General features: G+C 38.4%; 1 long non-coding RNA gene across 1 annotated transcript in view; it reads right to left on the bottom strand.

Moving 5' to 3' along the window:
* Nucleotides 1–2,020: 2,020 nt before the first annotated feature.
* The window catches only part of LOC115427550 (uncharacterized), a 29,960-nt gene continuing 11,721 nt past the window's right edge, over nt 2,021–20,259 (bottom strand). Inside the window, exons 2-3 of the long non-coding RNA XR_003936504.1 lie at nt 3,045–3,164; nt 2,021–2,909 (exon numbers count right to left, since the gene is read on the bottom strand). This is a non-coding gene — a long non-coding RNA (uncharacterized LOC115427550). The remainder of the gene's footprint in view (nt 2,910–3,044; nt 3,165–20,259) is intronic.

Here is a 20,259-nt window from a genome sequence, read left to right as displayed (position 1 = left end):
CTGGAACATTTTACAAACCATAGATCTGATCTGCAAACACTAGTGAGTAGCAGAAGATTGAGGTAAATATGTCTACATGGAAGGAGGGCTTATGGAAATGTTTCTGAGAGGCACAACATTCTTCTTTTTCTAACTTTATTCCAATAATATGAATATCGAGCTCATATAATCATTAACACAAAAAAAGCATAAAGACCCACAAGGGAAGAGGAGGAGGGGAACTGATACAAGGATAGTTTTTTACATCAAAAAGTCTAAAAACTGAAAGTGTGAGTTTACTTTTAGTGTTGTGTTGTTATCAAATCTTATGGTAATTTTTCCCAGAAAGCTTAATCTCATTATCACAGCTGAGATGTAAATCTGAAAAATCAAAACACATATATACGATACAATGTATTTTCCATGTACAGAAAGTTTTGTTTGATAATCTGGACTTTACATGTAAGTAAATGAACAGTGATGTGAGTTGGTGTTATATGCACTATTGTCCTTTCATACTGGTGGATTTTATTCTTGTACTATTGTTCTATTTACTGTTTGGTGTCAAAGTATCTAAACTTTTTTTTTTCTAATTCTTATTCTTACCTATACCTATTTTATTTTTTTATTTTTTTTACATATACTTATTCTAAAACATGAGAGCTAAGGTTAAGCCAAGAGTCAAATTATTAAAGCTGCTTCTGATTCTGATATTTAAAGAGAAAAAAAGCAGTACCATATTAAATGAGAAATAAATACAGGATGTTTGAACCACTACATTTCTCAATTGTCAGCTTCTGCCTGAATTTTATTAATTTTCTCATTTCCTTTACATGTGCAGAGATTTCCACCATAATCTGAGGCAGAAAGTGCACAAATTGGAACGTAAAAGATGATCAGAGTGTGAGTGGGGTGGTGTCCCTCCCAGTCTACAAACACCCACGGTAGCAGGTAGACCAGTTCTGCAGGTGATCTCGGAGGCTGAACCCCTCTTTCAAAAACATTTTGTGGGTATTTTTTGCCGAGAGCATTTCCTGCTTTGTGTGTTCATCTGTGTGAATGAGGCGAAAGGGGTCCGATGTCCAGATTGCGGTACATCTGCTGTTTTCGGCGGCGTGGTGAGGCCTGGCCGCCACACCACGCAGGTGCTGCTCCTTCCCCCCTGAAGGCCACATTCTTCTATAGCCATGTGCTGCCTGAGCAAACGGCGCTTCAGAGCAGGCCTGTCCCACCGCTGACTGGCCACTGCCCCGGCAACATGCATTGTTGCTCTATGCAAATCCGCTCACACTGGGACAGAGGCTTGGGGAGGGGGTATCCTGAGCTCAGGAGCCCGGATAGAGAACGGAGGCCGGCCAATAAATGAAAGTTTGCCTTAAATCCTCTGGATAATAGAGGCAGAGGTTGGGGCCGAGCCTCGAAGCCGAGATAAACAGAGGGATTACTCCTCGGTTTTGCATCACTCACTCTCCTCTGGGTGGCCCTTAACCGTCAGGAAAGCAAAGAGGGGAGAGGGGGAGGCGAGAGAAGAAAAAACGTTTAACGCATGGACATTCACACAACACATAGGGGGAAAGAAGTGAGCCTAATTCCATCAAAGACTGAGAAATTAGCAATTAATTTATTCCAACCTCCCCGCCCCTGCTCCTTTTCTATTTTCAGCCCAATTGTTGGTTAGTTCTGCAACATCTGGTCCAGAACCGTCACTGTGCCTGATGACTGATGCTCCCTCCATTAAAGTAGAATGGCAGAGAAAATCTTCCCTTTTTCATTCATTTCTTGTCCATGGGAGATTAGTTTGGTACGATGTGAGAAGTAATCATTAAAAATGTTGCTCTTTTTGCAGGCCATGCATAACCACCGCGGGCAGCGCCTTTATTTGCAATTGTAATTTAAAGAATAATTAAAGAAGTTAAATGATTCTGTAAATGTAGAACAACTTGAGTCTTTGTGCTCAAGGGTGCATGAACCTGCGCCTTATGGCTGGTTGCTCTGATAAACTCGGTAATGAAAGAATGTAGCGCCGCACTAATGACAAATTTTGAAGTGTTTTGGATTTGCTCACTCTCCTGTCCTTGGCTCATGCTCTCTCTGATCCCTGACTTTAATCTTTGCTGAGGAGCAGAAGTCACAGTGAAGCAAAAAAATCGATTGAATGATTTGCTGATTTGACTTTATTCAATCATTTCCAAAAAACTGCAGTGTACAAACACTGAGTGAACACAAAACATGCAGTTACTCAAACAAATTTATGAAACTGTAAATTTAGACTGAAATATTGCTTTAAACAGCAAAGAAATGTGGCTACAGCATCAAAAAATCTTTTTTTTTAATTTATAATGTCCTCAAGAGTCCAAGATTAGAACTTTTAATGTTTGTTTTTTTAGAATTTACTATAATGTAGGATGAAAAAGACAAAAACTTGGTAGATTTTTGCAACCGGCTAATTGTTTCTGCTCTCCTTCTGTGTTTTCTATGGTTATATGTAGCTAATGTGTGAAAATCTACATGCATGTCACTACAAAGATCATTAACCTATAATATATTTAGTTGTAAAATGCCCCTGAATGTTCAAGCTTTTTCTTCACTTTGGTTTTCTTGTTGAATTACATTAACATTAAACAGCGGTGCATTTTGTAGTCGTTTAAATTAACTTGACTCGGCATCTTTTACCTAAAACCTTGAGCGGCTGATTTGTCGGCCTTGTATCAATCTCATCACGGCAGCAGCAGCAGCGTACATACAGCACCTCCCCGTCCCCACAACACAAACACATAAACTCGGCTCTGGTGGAAAGGAGCTGTTGACATTCTTTGGGGTCATTGTCCATGATTGCAGGGCCAACTGCTGGGATTTAGCAGATAAATCCTTCCACTGAGACCGCCATCCATTACACATTTCACTACATCAGTTAGCCACTTAATGCCGGCCTGCAGAGCCCCGGATCCATCGACACAAACACGGGAAAAGACTCAGTTATAAATGCATGAAACAAACCACACTATATATTGAAAATGGGCAAATCAGGATGTCTGGAAATTAAACAAAAAGTAATTCTTCCTCACAGGAGAGGCAGGGATGGTGGTGTCGGCCGGTCAGCAGCTTCTGCAGAGGTGACATTGAAGGTTGTGGTGTTTCTGGGTGGGTCTGTGGTGTCACTGTGGGTAAGTGCATCGCAACAGGCCCTGGAGGAATGACAACACAAACCCATCAGCAGGTCATTTTACACAACAGCTTTCAAAAGATAACACTAAGTATTCATTTATTAATTAAACCAAGGGACTACTTAAGCAAACTGGTTTAATTCTGCATATTTTACAGTCCATGAGTAATAATTTTTTAATGATCTGCAATGAAGGCAGTAACAGAATACATGCAACAGAGACATGTATTTACGATAAAAATAGGAAAAATTAACAGGCACTATAAAAAGTTACATGTGAATGTGTGAGAATATGGTTACGTTGTTAGAATGAAAAGACTACTTTTATAGTCAGCATAATTTACATTTACAAGGCAACAAAATGCACTTCAGAAGTGTAAAAAATGAAAATATTAGCATAGTCTTGTATGTACATGTATTGAACTCAGAAGACACTCTGAATATTTACAAATCTTTTATGATGCCTTTTTTAATCTAACAGTTTTTTTTTTTTTATGCCGAACCTCTTCGACATGTAGGAAATGATCTTCAAAAAAAGTGCTTTATTTCTTTCTGTGATAACTGGTTTTAATTCTAATCTGTGGAAAATAAAAGATCAGCAAAAACAGTCTCCAGCTTTTTAGCGAACAAATATCACACCGTTTTACTGTTTTCATCTACTTACATCTGTAAAGAATCTGTTCCTGTAGTCACATATTGTCAGCCCACTTTAGTAACATGAGTCTGGTGCAATGTAAACACTGTAAAAATTTCAATATAGTGCTGCTCACTTGCACTACACATTAGATTTAACAGTACATGCTCTGTAAAAGGAACAAAAGTATCAGTGACAAAGACAGAAATGATAGTAGTAAATAAACAGTGAAGCAACTAAAACACTTGAGTAAAATTAAGAAATGATTGTGTATCTGGTTTAGAAAGTGAGGATTATCTCTTGAATTATGGTGGAACCAATGAATCTGCATCTTCTGTACTGTCCTATGACAAAACACTACAACAGGGTGATTAACAATAACTTTTAACCTCAGTGATGTAAATAAATTTGCAGTCACAAAAGACCATGGATGATATTCAACGTATAAAATCTCATGTCAACGTTGAGGCACAAAAATCATCTTAGGACCAGGAAAAGGCAGTAATTAGCGCTAAAACCTTTGAAAGTGCACACACTGTCATTTTATGTCACCAGGCTAGTGTTTCTTTATCTTGTTCCTTTGTTTCACTTGCATTTAAGTCAAGATAACCTCATAAATATCAATAGTTAAACTTCCTTAAACATTTGACCAGAACTGTTGTTTTCTGAGGAGGTTTGCCTGCAGATATGACCCATAAAAGTGTTTCCCTTATTACCCCTTTGCCCCCTGAAGGGGAGGCAAGGGATATTGTTTTTGGTTCTGTTTGTTTGTTTGTTTGTTTGTTAACACTTTAGCAGCAAAACTATTAGTACGGTTCATACCAAATTGGGTTTATTGATAGCCAGTGATCTCATTACATTTTGGGAAAGGCAGATCAAAGTTAAAATTTTTTATGATTTTAAAAAAATCTTCCCATTTAATTATAATAGGCCAGATACGTGTACGGGGCAGGGTTTGTTGTGCCTGGCACCACTCGTTAACATTGGAGAAATGATTTACCACTACATGACAGAATGAGAGAACGATTTATCTGAGTATATCACCAAACCAACTTTGTATTAAATTCTGTTACAGGTGAAATACTGCAAGTCCTATAGATTTTTCCTCAGTAAAATATCCCTTCATATGAGTTATGATTTTAGACCATCATGTTTTTCACTTTATATGTTGAATATTCAAGACTTGGTAAGTTTTCATTTAGTTTTAATTTTTCTTAGGATTAGGGTTAGTTTTTCATTTGGAATGAGAAAAGTGTTGATTTGTAGAAACAGCAAATGGTACAATGAAAGAGCATCAGCGTTGTTTATTAAAGGTCCTGTGTTATACCAAGTAGTTTTATTCTTATGGAACCATAAACCATTATCAACCCACACCATACCTGGAACTTAATTAATGGCTAGATTTTTTTTAGTTCTTGATGCATTGTTAGTTGTAGTTTGTATTTAGTTTTTTTGTTTGTGAAAATTGAAAATTGCTAACAAAATAATTTTTTATTGCTAATGCTCATCTCTGTTGCCAATACTAACCCTGGCTTTCATCTGATGTCATTGTATAATTTCACTTTTATGTTGATGTGAACTTGTCAGTCTGCTCTCACAGTACACGACAGCGATGATATTGTCTTTTCCCATGATCCTTTTGGCAAGGTCCCACCTAAGAAAGCAGCCTGACACGACAAAAAAAATCTTGAAAGAACACAATGGCACAAAGGAACGTAGGGCGCAGCAGCAGAGCTGACCGTCTCGGGCCTGACAGAGGACTCGCCCATACAGCCGGGCCACTCCAATTCTGAGCGAATGCTAATGAGATTGCTCTGATCCCTCCGGTGCTTCCCATGTTTTCAACACCTTCAAGGACCACATGGCGCTAGCAGCATAAAGACAACTAAATGAGAAATCTGAACGTTTTTTTGTGACGCCGGGGGCCTCTTCGCTTTTCAACCTGGCCGCCCATTCAGTGTACCTCCCCGAAAAGAAAAGATAAGAAAGAGAGTGCCGCAGGGGGTGTGGATGAGTAAAGTTTTCAGGAAAATGGCATATTTGCGAACCTGAAGTAATAATCAATTTATGGCTTCACAAGGGCGAAGCCTTTGCTGCTGGAAGAATCGCAGGTTCGGAGATTAGAAGGAGAGAAGAGAAAAGGGAAGGGAGATGCTCAAATTTGGAGGCTGGTTTCTCACAACCGCTGTAATGAGATCACTAACATCTTGAGCCGGCCTCGGCTAAAGCAGCCAAACAACAGGCTCCCAGATGAAAGGTGAATGTGCCTAGGTTCCCGCTGGCTGGTTCAGAAGCACTTTAATAGCACAGCGCCCCATGAAAGGTTCCTGGGCAGCAGCTCATATTAGCGGCGAAGCACAATGCTTAATAGGATGATGCCTTTTGGCTTTTGTCATGAGATGATTAAGGGCTTCGTTGTCACTGGTGCCTGTTGAGCACAAGGCACTAGAATCCACTCTGCCGGCCTTATTGTCTGAGTCTATGTGTTAGAAAGGGAGGCTTTTGATGAAAACACCTCTCAGGGATCAGGTGAGCTCTGCTTTGGAGGCTCACATCTACGCCCCCTTCAAGATATGTCAAGAGCTTTGTTTTCCTCTAAAGACCATTGAATCTGTCATCGTGTTCAGACAAAGCCAAACACCTCAGAGGGGATCCCAGAGATGAAATTTGTTGATAGTGGTCCTTGAGTAAAGAAAATATGTACTCACACCTGTAATAATGTGTGTGTGATTAACTGTGCATTAAGTTTTTTTTAATAGATTTAATGCTACATTATGTAACATTCCTACATTCAATTATCTCAACACAACATGGCCAGTGTTCTGGTTTGTTCTTACTTTTGGCATGAATTACATCATATCAAATGCGAGAAATAATGTTCAAATTCTAAGAAATCTTATGAACTTTAATACATTATCTCATCTGTAAACATATATTGTACATGGGTCACGACTCCCATGATCCCTTGCTACATCTCATTGTCATTTCATATTTGTTTGGTTGAGACCCCCAGTGGCAGAGACATATTAGATACTATTTGTTTTAAGAACTCATATTGCATAAATACTTTAAAAAATATTTTAACTGGGTCAAGAAAACCCTCAGCTTTCTTCCAATAAAATTTATTTTATTTGGTAAATAGATTAGTAGGGCACTAACTTCCTTCACAAAACAATACAATATGGTGCAATATTCAGTAGAAAACACCAGACAGAAACAGAATCATTAAGGTGAATGCTTTTTGCTCCAACAAACCAACCTCTCCTTACTTTTGTTCCACATTTCATCCAAATCCCCATGAGAAAATATCTATGAAAAGGACATCGAATGAGTTCTTTCAGTGTTTTAAATCAACACCACAGAAGAAAGCAGAGAGCTGAAATTTACTGAATAATTCAACACTTCTGTTCTTAATTTGTTCAATTAACTGTGAAGTAAGTGTCCCTACATGTTTTTTTTTTAATAATTCATAATATAAAAATGTTTTTATTTTATCTTTATTGAGATTTAAAATGTGACTCTTTTCAACAAAATCATCTTATTTCTGCAGTTTTCACAGGATTTGTAAAATTAAAAAATTTAAAAGTTCCTTTCACAACATGGTACTTAATAGAGAATAAATGACAAAATATATGATTTTTTTTTTGTTGCAAAGAAAAGCATTTTCTCCTTTCTTTTCTTGAACATGTCTACTAATCTTTGTTAACTAATGTGCCATAATTTCTTAAACTCAGATTTATCGTATTTTGAATAAAATGTGACATAAATTGAGTTGACTCTCTTGAAAAAAAAACAACCTAATTTTGTCACAGTTATTCAGTTTTAGCAAGATCCCCATGTGAAAATATCTCTGAAAAGGGCAACCAATGAGCTCTTTATGCATTAAATAAAAGCCAGATTGCATGTTATGATTTCCACCCTGATGTAAAGTGACTGAACAGGATGAATGTTGGCCAGATTGACGTTAAAAAGAGAATGTCCAAATTTTGCAATCAATGCAGGCCCTTTCAGTCAGGAGAGCTTTATACTCGGGATTAGTTTTGGTGACTTAAGAAGCTAGACTACCTCCGTACCCCCACCATCTGCAACTGCCCCCCTCTCCTTTACCCCCTCGCAAAAATAGCACAAGGATACTGCCAGCCTTTTCACTCCCTCCTAACAAGGCGGCTCCAAAGCATAGGCCCACTCCAAGTAATTAAATCAATCCCTTTGTGTTCCCCAATATTCCCCTTCAGTGGGTGACTGCCCAAGATCTGATTATGGCTCTTCATGCATATTCAGGCTAAAGCTACAACTTGTCTTGAACAACCTTTTACTTTTTACACTCACGTCACATGAGCAGCCAACATGCACCAGTTTTCTTCTTTCTTTTTTCCCCCTCCTTCTTTTATCCCCCTTCAAGTTTTTTCGTTTGTTTGGTTTTTTTTTTTTCATCATATATACATCCCAGAATTTGCTCAAGCAGGTCTTCGACTGCAAAATGAGTAGCGGTCAGTGACTCTGGAGGCTCAGGCATATTTAAGAGAAAGCCGTAAGATGAGGAGAACTTAAGGTCGGAGCCCAAAAGACAAATTGGATTAGCAAGTATTGGATTAAAGGTAAAACGGAGGGATAACAAACAAGAAAAGCTGCCTGTGATCACAGGGTTTAATATATTTCTTTTCCTCTCCGATCCCTTTCTTCTCTCCCTCCCCCTTTTCTTTCTTTCTTTTCGCGTAAAGATCCCAGGCTTAAGACAGACTTATTAAAACTGGGATTAATTTGTAATGCTCCCCTAACCCTCGGGGTCAACTAAAGATTTGTTATCTAAAGCAAACAGGAAAAATGTACTATAACAACACAACGAGAGCTTTAAATCCATGTCTGTGGGGCTTCTGTGAGATTTTAGCTTTGTACGAAGGTGTTATCCCTGAGATATTTAGTGGAGCAGTGACAGAAGACTCTTTAAGGACAATCTGGATGACGACAAATATATTCAAAGCATTGCATCTTTGTAGCTATGAGGTTGTTTTCTATCAAAAAGCAAAAAAACAGCCTACGATATCTTTTGGAAGGAATGTAAATAAATGCTAATATGTGCAAAAGGTGTTTCCAGATCATTTGTAATCTTGATAACAAAAATAGAGCATGACAAAAGAAGAGAAACAAATGCACTGACTTTTGAGAAAATGTTTTTAATCAGCAGACGATGAGAGGTAACAGTGTTGAGAGAGCGGGCCACTCTCATTAGCCTTATCTTTTTAATGTAACGCTGGCTCAGATTGTGATCTTAATCTTATTTGGTTACGGAGGCTTCGTTCACTCCGACGAGCACAAAGACCTTTGGGGAACAAATCCTGAGCCTCCACAAATTCAGCGCCTTGTTTTCGCCGATGGCTTTTGGGTTTGTTTCTCGGGGTCGCGGTTCAAGAGGCCGAGTTGACTGGCCTCAGAGACGAAACGGCCTAAATCTCTTGGCCAGCTGCCCGTTTCTGCTTCAATCCATAAAAACTCCAGCCTTTGTTTTCATCCTGTTCTGTCTTCACCGAGCTCTGACACGTCCTAAAGGCTCTTTGTTGCAACAAGATTTTCACAAACCACAATACATCTGAAGCATTTAAGGAATGATCAAAATATGTTTAATAAACTGTTGTAGAAGTTTATTTAATCCCATTTAGATTACAAGCAGTTTAGTCTGTCAGAGGCGTCTCCGGCAGTTAGGAAGAAGGCCTTTTATCCATGTTCTGGCATTAAAATAACTAGATATAACAGCCCTACATGCGCATGAACGCCAGTAGCAAAATGATCATGTATGTAGCTTTTAATTTCATTGACACTTAGTTAGGAGTAAGGTGGAGATACATTATGCACTAGGCCTGAACAATATGATGGAAATACGAGATAACATTGTGCAAGATTGTATTGCCAGCTCAAAAACTTCTGTAGCACTTGTAATATAGACAAGTTTTATTAAAGCTGGATTGAGAGGTTTTGGCTTGATACCCTCACCGGTGTCTTCAAAAAATATAGCTGCATTTAAATAAGCCTTGAGAAAAAAAAAACAAAAAACAACCAATCCTGTACATCTACACAGTATTTGACCAGTGGGGTAAGTGGGGTACCTGTAAAAATGGGCTGAGCACATGAATAGACGGCTCCCCCTCCCCTTGAATAATGTCTTTGGATAAATAAACGCTCATGGCTCTGTATTAGCTCTATATTAGCTCTATATAAGACCCACCTGTTCTCAGCTGGATTTGAAAAGAGTTTGTATTCAGAAGTTCAGATCTGCACTGTTTCTTTTAAACTTAAAGTTTTTATCTGTTTATCTATTTTATCAGTTTTATCTGTTTCTCTGTTTTATCTGGGGTTTTGCTTTGTTTATTCTTTTTGACTGGACCCTCCCCACCCCCCCCCCCCCCCACCCCCCCCGCTGTAATGTTTTTACATTTTATGTAAAGCACTTAAAATTGTCTTGTACATGAAATGTGCTATGTAAATAAACCTGCCTTGCTAAACTTGTCTAGCTGTAATGGTTCTGTTTCTACTGGCCACAAAATAAAGAAGTTAACTATATTATTTCAAATATAAGTATCAAACCATACCTAGAAGAAAAGACCACTGTACTATAATTGGAAATTAAAGTTTATGTTGGACTGGAAGGCTTTGGACCAAGAATTCACAAATGTTCCTATGGTGGGTAAATTTAGGTGAAAGTTGTTTGGTCTGCTCTTTTGCTAAATTCTCTGTAGTAACTTTAATAAAATCTCTTGCTGGCCTCAGACAACTCCCTGTTGAACCTCATGTGAGGTCTAATTTAATCCGTAATCATGGTATTGTGTTGTCATTGTTTTTACTTGATTCTTTTTAATTTGACTGATGTTCTGTTGTTAACATTCAGTGAGTTATAAAAGAAATTCTTCTTTATTTACTCAGTGTCATATTCCAGCCTCTACTTGTACATTTCTGCCCAAGCAGATCCTTGATAGTATCTGCATTAAAAGTAAGCAACAAGATTATAAAAAATACACAATACTTGGACGCTTTGATGCGATTTGCTTACGACTGTAAAAACTGTGGTTACTTTAACCTTAAAGCGCTACAAGTATTTGGAGGTATTCCTTTTATATATATATATATATATATATATATATATATATATATATATATATATATATTTTTTTTTTTTTTTTAAGTGATTTAACACCAATTTTATAAAATTATCCTCAGCACTTTGCTTTTTTTGGTAAAAGAAAAAAAGTGATATTTTTCCTTGTTTAATTCACTTACAATGTAGATGTTCATAAAAATTCACAGTAAAAACAGATAAAACTGAAGAAAAAGTGATTCAGCAAAATATGTCATTGACTGAATGCAAAGAAATGTCTCAACCACTGTCACTGGTCCAACTCCATGGGTTTTACTGGTGAATCAATATTGTAGAAGATGACAGTGTTTCCACGTTCACCATGGAGCCTCTGAACGTACAAATGGGTCATATCTGATGACCATGAAAAGATGAAAAACTGCATATTAGTTGTATTATTTAACTGCAATAATGAGATCAGTGGATCAAAAGTTATTCAACGTCTAAATCAGTAGACCTAAACAGAGTCTATACTGTCCACTATGAAGGTGCACCATCTGCTATATCTGCATGTGGACCAGAGTTAATATCACTTTGAATAAAAAGCCCATACCAGACAAAACAAACACCAGCTATAACAAGGGCCTTTCATATTAGCAGCCACTAGGGAGGTGAAGTGTGTATGCGTGCGTGTGTGTGTGTGTGTGTGTGTGTGTGTGTGTGTGTGTGTGTGTGTGGGGGGGGTGTTTTTACTATGCATGCCCCTTTTATGACGAGAGTCTGTGTGTAACTCAAAAGTAATACAGGAGTCATATAACGCATTACAATTCTGAGACAGTAATACTGTAAGGTCAGGAATTACTTTTTAAATAACAGTAACAAATATTCTGTTATGTATTGCAGTTTGGAAGTAACTTACACAACACTGGTTATTATCCTTATGTTGAATTTCTATTTTTTTTGATGCCGTGTGATCTACTCACACTTAGAGCTGCACAATATATCGTTTGAGCATCATCATCACGATGTATGTGTGCGCAATAGTCACGTCACAGATCCTGCAATGTAGGAGGAAAATGAACTCAACGTGTTCTCATCTAATTTCAAGGGTACCTGACACACACTGCACACCAATCACAATCATTCTTTATCAGTTTTGAGTGAGTCACTGGTAACAATAATGAAAAATGGGCATCAAACCAGAGAAAATCACTGTAAACGAAGACTTGGCACCAAAAAATAAGCAACGTCAGTTATCTGGAATTATTTCGGCTACAAGAAGAATGATATTTAAACACGTGTTCTGTGTTGATAGTGTCTTGCACCTGTTGCCACAACAAGAGGTAACACACCTAATTAGTTTGACCATTTACACCACACAGCTACTATATACTCCTGAGCATTTTTTCATATCTCAGGGTTAAAAAAGGTTGAAACATAACTTTTTTCCAATATCGTGCAGCCCTACTCACACTATCTTCACCTCTGGTCATATCATCAGTGGAAAAGACACTTGTCAGGGACATGCCTGATTTTAACAGTAGGGTCATAGAAAAATGTGCATGTATGAAGGATAGACGGGTGAAATTTACATATAAAAAAATAAATGACAGAAAACACATACTGTGTATTTTTATTTGAATTTAAATTCATATTTTAAAATAGTGGTGCATGTGCTTTGGTGTATCCTAGTCTGATATGTGTAATATAATGCAGCTGAAAAGTGACTTGGACAGTGCTCCCCACCAAAACATAATTTCACTAGCCGCCACTGACTTTATCCATGAGCAATTACACAAAAAAATATTGTGCCAATGTGTGACATCATAGTGTATTTTTGTCCTGTTTTGTTTTCTTTGTAGTCAGAAATTTGCTGTTGTTACGACGCTAAATATTCTTGTTTATCAATGAGCCGCTGCACTCTGTTGAAGCATACTTCAGTCCCAGAAAGAACTATCAACAAGAAGAACATTTTCTCATTTGTAATTTCTTATTTTTGTCATCTTATAGAGGGTTAGGGGAAGGTTTACAGTCCTGGAGAAATAAAGAATGTGTCAATTTCCTTGGCTTCATAATGATACGGATAATTGAGTTGAAAGGTTTTCTAAATGCATCTGAAAATGACAATAACAACTAGAAAAGCACTCACAGAGCGCAGACACCCCCCCCAACCACCACCAAAATTTAATAATCATTTGTTCCTTGTGCCAGTATCAACATTTCCTGAAAATTTCATCCAAATCCGTCCATAAATTTTTGAGTTATCTAGCTAACAGACAAACAAACAGACAGACAGACAAACCCCGATGAAAACATAACCTCTGTCGTTACACTTGGCGGAGGTAATAAATATTTGGTATTATCAGTTGATTATGCTTGATTCACTACCTCACCTGGTAAAGCTTTAATCCTGCTTCCAATCCAACCCTGGTCCTCCTCTCTGTCTTTTTATTCTTTTCTGTCTGCAATACATCTATTAATATATATTTTTTAAATGCTGGGGAAGAAAAACACTAAAAAGGAAAGACAGTTTCTTTGAACCTTTCTATAAACTAAGTGCTCATCTTTTCATTAAAGCTGCTTGAGTAACAGTAGCTCTTCTAGCCTCTTAAATGTAAATAAAACCACCTTTCTTCTGTTGTCTCTACCTTTGGGACAGATATGTTGGTGTGAAATAGAATTTAATTGCTGTTTTCTGTGCAGGTTGAAGGACCATTAAACCATACTGTGTGTATCTGCTGACTGTGGGTGGCCTGAGAAAGAATGAAACCAGCTAATATACTGGGCTTTTCAAAGGTTTGTTGAATTCGACAGGTTGACTCAGCCTCGTTTCATCTCTGTCACCGAAAATGTGATCAATGTCTCGTCCGTCCATTTTCTATCGGTAATCCCCCACAAATTGCCCCACATTGCAGTTTGTGTATCAGCTATTTGCACTGGATTAATGTGAGTCACTGGTGGCAAGTGTTCAAATCAATGTTTATTAATGGTTTCTTTAAGTGTTTAAAGATTAAGTCATTAACATATTGATGAAGTTTTCAAAGTTGCCCAGGGAGAGAAAAGGAGTCGGAGCTGGAGAGGTTTCGACGAGCAGCTGAACTGACGCCAGCCACCGCCGACAAGAGGCTGAAGAAGAAGAAGAAGAAGTAGAAGAGAAAAAAAAGAAGAGCTCTGCAGGCGTTCCACTCACTGATGCAAAGTTTCTTCTGTTTATTAAAGCGCAGGTTCTTGTCAGAGCAAATTTCACTTGACACCGAGCACACTTGACGCCTCTGTAACAACTACAGCTGGAGCTAAATTAGCACCTGGTCAATGAAATTTACATGAAAAAAAGATTATATTATTACACGGTGCATTGTTGAGGAGGCAGGTTTTCTGCAGCGCTCTCTTTGGGATGCGACGCAGTCAACTCAGATTGATTTTACCATTCAGCAGCGACCTGCCGCAGCCTTTTGGCTCACCATGGTAATTCCCTCTCTCACCTGATAAGGTACCTGATCCATAATAAATCAATTCTAATTAGTTTTATGTTTGGAGGGAAGAGGACGGCCGCACTTTGCTTAGGGGACTCGCTGTCCACCCTCCTCCCTCTCCCTTCCCATCATCCTTAGTTGTTTTCAGCCTCTAGTCATCTGCACACCTGATATCAGTTAATCTCCTGATTATTAAGTGTGGATTATTGATGGAAGGAAAGCGCCTGTATTTGCCGCTGTCTCTTGTATCAAGGACATGTGGGTTTTTGTTTCCTTGCTGCTGTTTGCTTGGAGGCTGTGTAACATTTTGTGTCTTTTTGAGGAAGACATGCCCTCAAATGTCTCCTGATAGAGGTTTTGTGTCAGTCTGATGTGTAAAAGTGATGGAATCTATAGTCACAGAGTCAAGCTGTTCCTTTATAGCACAGGTGTCAAACATACAGCCTGTATTCTGAAACTGGCCCGCCAAAGGGTCCAATGTGGCCCCTGAGTTCAATTTGTGAAATGCAAAAATTACCCTGAAGATATTACAATCAAGGGTGTCAAAACATTTTAGTTCAGGTTCCACATACAAACCAATTCAATTTCAAGTTGGTCAGACCAGAAAAGTACTATTATAATAACCTATAAATAATGACAACCCCAATTTTTCTCTTTGTTTTAGTGTAAAAGGGTAAAATGGCAAGAAAACTATCCTTTCACAAAAATATGAATAACCTGAACAAGTATAAACCTGAAATATCCTAAGAGGAAAAGGTGCATTTTTAACAATATTCTGCCTGTTACTAAATGTATTTGTAGATCCACTGTGATCTGTAACCTCTAATGCACATGTCTAAATGATAAGCTGAGGTATAATATTGTTAAAATTGAACTTATTTTTCTTAGGACATTTCAGGACTTTCATGCAATTCATTTTTTTTTTATTCTTTTTTTTTTTTTAGTCTTTTCAGTTATGTTAAAACACAAAAACGAAGGCTCTGATTAATAACTAGTTAATTAATTAACTAGCCAGTCCTTACTTAAAGGAGCAGAGGCAGAGGACAGTCACAGGTATACAGATATAAACCTTAACCCAATCTAACTTCCTCCAAATATGCAAGAAACGGAGTCCAAGCACTTGAAAAAGTGTTTACAGAACATATCCACAAAGACCTGAGCTTTTCCATCTGTATCAATAACATCACTGACCCACATTTAAAAAGGAGGAGGATTTGGAGACTTCCATTCTTTTAATATCAGCCTCTTAGCGATTATCATTCCAAGTTCCAGTGGACGCAGGTATTGACCCTTTGCACGTTACATCACACTCTGTTTGCGCCGCAAACAAGCGCCATGACGGACGGTGGAAGTGCCGGACTGCACACTGGACGGCAAACTGGCTAATATCGAATTTGATCCGAACGTTCTCGTTTTTGTTCGTTTTTATCCCTGCTTTACACGTACAGTGGTCGCACACAACAGTTCCATCCTTCTTCACAGACACCCATGGTTTCAGCTGGTTCCAGACAGAGCCTGGATCTGATGGACCTGATATTACAGATAGAGCTGGCTCTGTTTGTGGCCATAGCACATTAGCTCCACCAAACCCTAGCTAGATGGCTAGACTGGGTTATCTACTATGAGCCACTATGTTCCAGTGGCTGTCATAAGTAGCCTTCAATATTAGCTCTGTTGTAGTGGCTGGCTTTTTTTTTTGTTTTTTTGTTTTACCAGCTTCACTATGTTCTATGAAATACTGTTATTGTCATTATGCTGTGCCATATGTTCTAGTGGTGGAACTGTACATATTACTGTGTGTAGATAGTAGAAAGGCAGACACTTCAATAACAGAGCTAATACTGTAGGCTACATATGACAGCCACTAACATTATTACTAGTGCTGGGCAGCGATTAAAATTTTTAATTGTAATTAATCGCGTGGATTTCTGCGATTAATCACGATTAATCGCATAGTTATATTGGGGGGGGGGGTGTTTGCTGGCATCAAGGGATATTTCAGACTTGAAGTATTCCGGTGATAAAAAATAATTCCACATTGCAGTGCGTACAAACAAGTGTGTCCTTCTCAACCCCACCATCTGAAGACATTTAAAATGAAAATGTCCATGGAAAAGACCTGTACTATTCTCCATGTTTATGTCCACACCAGTTTATTTCTGGTTGTGAGTGACTGAAAGGAGTCTTAAGCCCACTAATAAGTATTAATACTAATAAGCCCAATAATATGTGATGTTCAGTTGTTAAAAGCAAGCAAAGGGGGCCCTCTAGTGGTCGGAATAAGTTGCACTAACGTATGTTTTGCACTTGCGGTGTTCCCGTAGCCAGTTTGGACATAAGAAGGAACTAACAGACACGTTTCTTTCACTCTGTATGGCCCGAAAAACGTTTGCGTGTGAGTATTTTATGTTCAGTTGTTGTAAGAATGAATAGTATTAAATATCTCTGATGTGAACCTTTGTTGCTGGATAAAAAGACGTTGTAAATCTTCAGTTAATCTGTAAATGCTAATCATTAGCATGTCTATGGATTTTCCCATTCAAGTTAGCATCGAGCTAGTGATCTTTTTCCCATTCATTTAAATGTATAATGCCATGTAAATGTACTAAGGCAATGAACATAACTGAAACATATTTTATATGTATGTTGCAGTTTTACAGTGAGTCTCAAGTAAAATATTTGGAGAGAAGTTGTCAGCGTCCGGCTTTTCTTGGGAAACCTGTTGTCTATCTGCCGAGCTAATCACTACACGCACACAAGCAGGGGCAGAAGAATATGAGTTATAATAAAACGACATTAACGTGAGATAAAAAAAATTGTCGGCGTTATTTAATGAATATGTTAACGCAGTAATAATGCGTTAACTTGCTCAGCCCTAATTATTACACAATGTTAGTTAATTAGAGCTGCTTTTGGTCACAGTCTATTTGAGTTTTGATGGCATGCTGGGGGAAACATGTTAAAAACATACGCAGCTAGCTAGCTAACGTTAGCTGTATCTTTCCTTTACCATTGTGAGATACATTTCTCTGCCGTGAGCGCAGTACCGCGACTCGGTAATCTAACCTGAGACTAAGAACTGGTATCATCTAGACTTTTGTATGCTTTTAGATCACCACCTGTGTGTGGGGACACTCCATTTAGAACAGAATGGTACAGATCGTGTGCTTTAAACTCCAGTAGACTGGAGGATTTTGCTAGATCTGTAAACACATCAGGAGGGAGAAGGTATGGGTCAGTAGCTAGCCCTGCTATCGCTAGCTTCTCCAGGTAGTGTTCTTTCTGCCATCCAGTAAGGTTAGTCACTTCACAGGACAACTCCAAAACTTTATTTTCACTGCTGGTAGACATAATCCTTCACTCATTTGTTTGTTTGTTGTGTTGCTTTTGCGGTCCACCATGGCGCTGCACCCCTAGTCATGTGATAACTATGACGTCGGCGCAAAGGGTCAATATTCCTGACAGTCTGAGAACAGCCAAAAACAGTAAGTCCAGGTTCAGGCTGAAGACGCCTTTTATAGGCCCTGGAGAACCAGTCAAATATTTTAGACCAGAAACCTGTCAGTGAGGAACAGAACCAAAAGGAATGAGACAAGATCCTTTCCAACAATTTACACTTGTTACACACTGGGGAGACTGAGGGATAAATGTGGTTCAGCCTGACTTTGGAGTCATGGAGACGGTGGACAGTCTTAAATTGAATCACCTGATGCCTACTGTTTATAGAACAGGAGTGAATATTCATTCATTCATTCATTTTCTGAACCCGCTTTATCCTCAATAGGGTCATGGGGGTCGCTTGGAGCCTATCCCAGCTACATAGGGGTGAAGTCGGGGTACACCCTGGACAAGTCGCCAGTTCATCACAGGGCAGTGAATATGCTATTAATACTTTTAAGGAAACTTTGCAGATGTAAGCATTTTCATAAAGCAATTTAACTTTTCTCACTGTTATTATTTTACTGGTCCAACCCACTTTTAATCATAACGGGCTGAATGTGGCCCCTAATCTAAAATAAGTTTGACACCCCTGCTCTATAGAGCATTTTCAGTAGAATCAGCTAAATTAATCGATGCACGCATTAGGTATATATTTTTTTTACACACATGGGCTACTGATAATGACATCTGGACGTTTTCATGCGTATGGTTTGGTTTAGGCAAAAAATAACTTGGATAACGTTAGAAAAGGATTGAAGGCGGGGAAGGGGAAGGGAGTAAAATACAAAAGACAAAAGGAAAACACAAAAACACACCTGTGTGTGTGTGTGTGTGTGTGTGTGTGTGTGTAAGTTAACAAACTTTGGTACTTGAACATAGCTACGGTGGCCAACAAGGGCCAAACACATTATAATGGCCCAGTGTGTCTCAGTTAGAGAAAACATTACATTGTACTGTTGTACTGACTGGTTATGCAGTGTTGTTCGTTTCGTTTTCTTGGTTTGAATCGTTTTGTGCTTTGTATCGTTTCTCTATTTGCAAAGCATTTGATGATTATACATTTGTTTTTGTGTCTTGCAGCACTTTTTTTCATTTGCACCACATTCCTCTTTTTGTACCTTGTTTAGACTTATGTTTGAGTTTGTGAATTTGCATCGTTTCTGTACTTGCAGCTGTTTTCTCTATATGAAATGCATTGGGCCGTTGCAATGTGTTTGGCCCTTGTCTGCCACCGTACAGAGCCACCACAACCACATACTATCTTTTTTACTTAACATCCCTATTCTATTCTATTCTATTCTATTCTATTCTATTCTATTCTATTCTATTCTATTCTGTATCCTGCAGATATAAGAAAAAGCTTATCTAGACCTAATTTTGAAACAATCTGGTTAAGTAACATTCTATTACTGGATGTATGTTCTGAAGAGAGTTTGATGTAAACAACAGCTGCAGATACTGAGGAGGAGGCAAAGCTCTGTTTCATAATTAAATTCAAAGATGGTTCTCCGCTAAAGATCCACCTCTCACAAAAGTGCTACCAAGAGCTTGTAAATTAAAAACAGTGAATGAGAGAACGATGTGTCTTCCCAGGAGAACATCTTTGATTTAAGTGAAGTGAGCACTTTCAGAGAGTGGAGATGCTCTAAAATAGGAGCCTTTATTTTGAGTGAGCTCCTCTTAAATGCGGCTGTGATCAGTTGGTTTTATCTACCAAAACCTCCTGCATCTTCTTTTTGTTTTGTGTTATTAATCAGAGGTAGAATTAGGTAATTCCAACAATGCACCTTTGGCATGGAGTAATCTTCTAGAACATCTAAAATTAGACACATTCACAGCCAAGGCCATCATATAGAATGTGGCAGATGAGGTATGTGGTGGTTTTTTTTAGAGGCCATGGGGTTTGTATAGGTATTTTTATGTGTTGATGTGGATTTATGTATTATGCTGTATAGGTTTCATTTTTAGTGTGGCTACTACATTGGCCAGTGATTTTACATGCCTTTATATATGAAGGTTTATCTGTGCTTTATATTTAAAGCTGTGGGAGACTTTCATGACCAATTTTTCATCAAATTTGTAAAACCTCAGTCATATCCTCAGTATCCCTCATCTGTAAGTTTTTTTGTGATTACTCACCTGAATCTCTTGCATCACAGTGAACGATTTCAAAGTGCCATCCACCATAAACAAACCATGTGTTTACAAACAGAGCCGGGAGATAACTTGTGCATTTTCAGAATGTTGTCGTGATGTGCACTGTGGGAAACGGAGGTTTGCGCAGCTGCCTGGCAGCGGCAGCTGCTACAGACACGATCTGTAAATGGCAGGAGCTCCCTTCCCTCTATGCATATTCCTCCAGCCGTTTCCGCGTTTCAGCCGTTTTTGTGTCGTGTTTGTTGCAACCATATAATATCATATGGTTGTACTGCCGCTGCCGCTGCCAGGCAGCTACGCGAACCTCCATTTCCCACAGTACACGTCATGACAAAATTCCGAAGAT

Source organism: Sphaeramia orbicularis, chromosome 1 (assembly GCF_902148855.1).
Source record: "Sphaeramia orbicularis chromosome 1, fSphaOr1.1, whole genome shotgun sequence".
Taxonomy (NCBI): domain Eukaryota; kingdom Metazoa; phylum Chordata; class Actinopteri; order Kurtiformes; family Apogonidae; genus Sphaeramia; species Sphaeramia orbicularis.
This window is presented reverse-complemented; position numbering and strand designations above follow the sequence as displayed.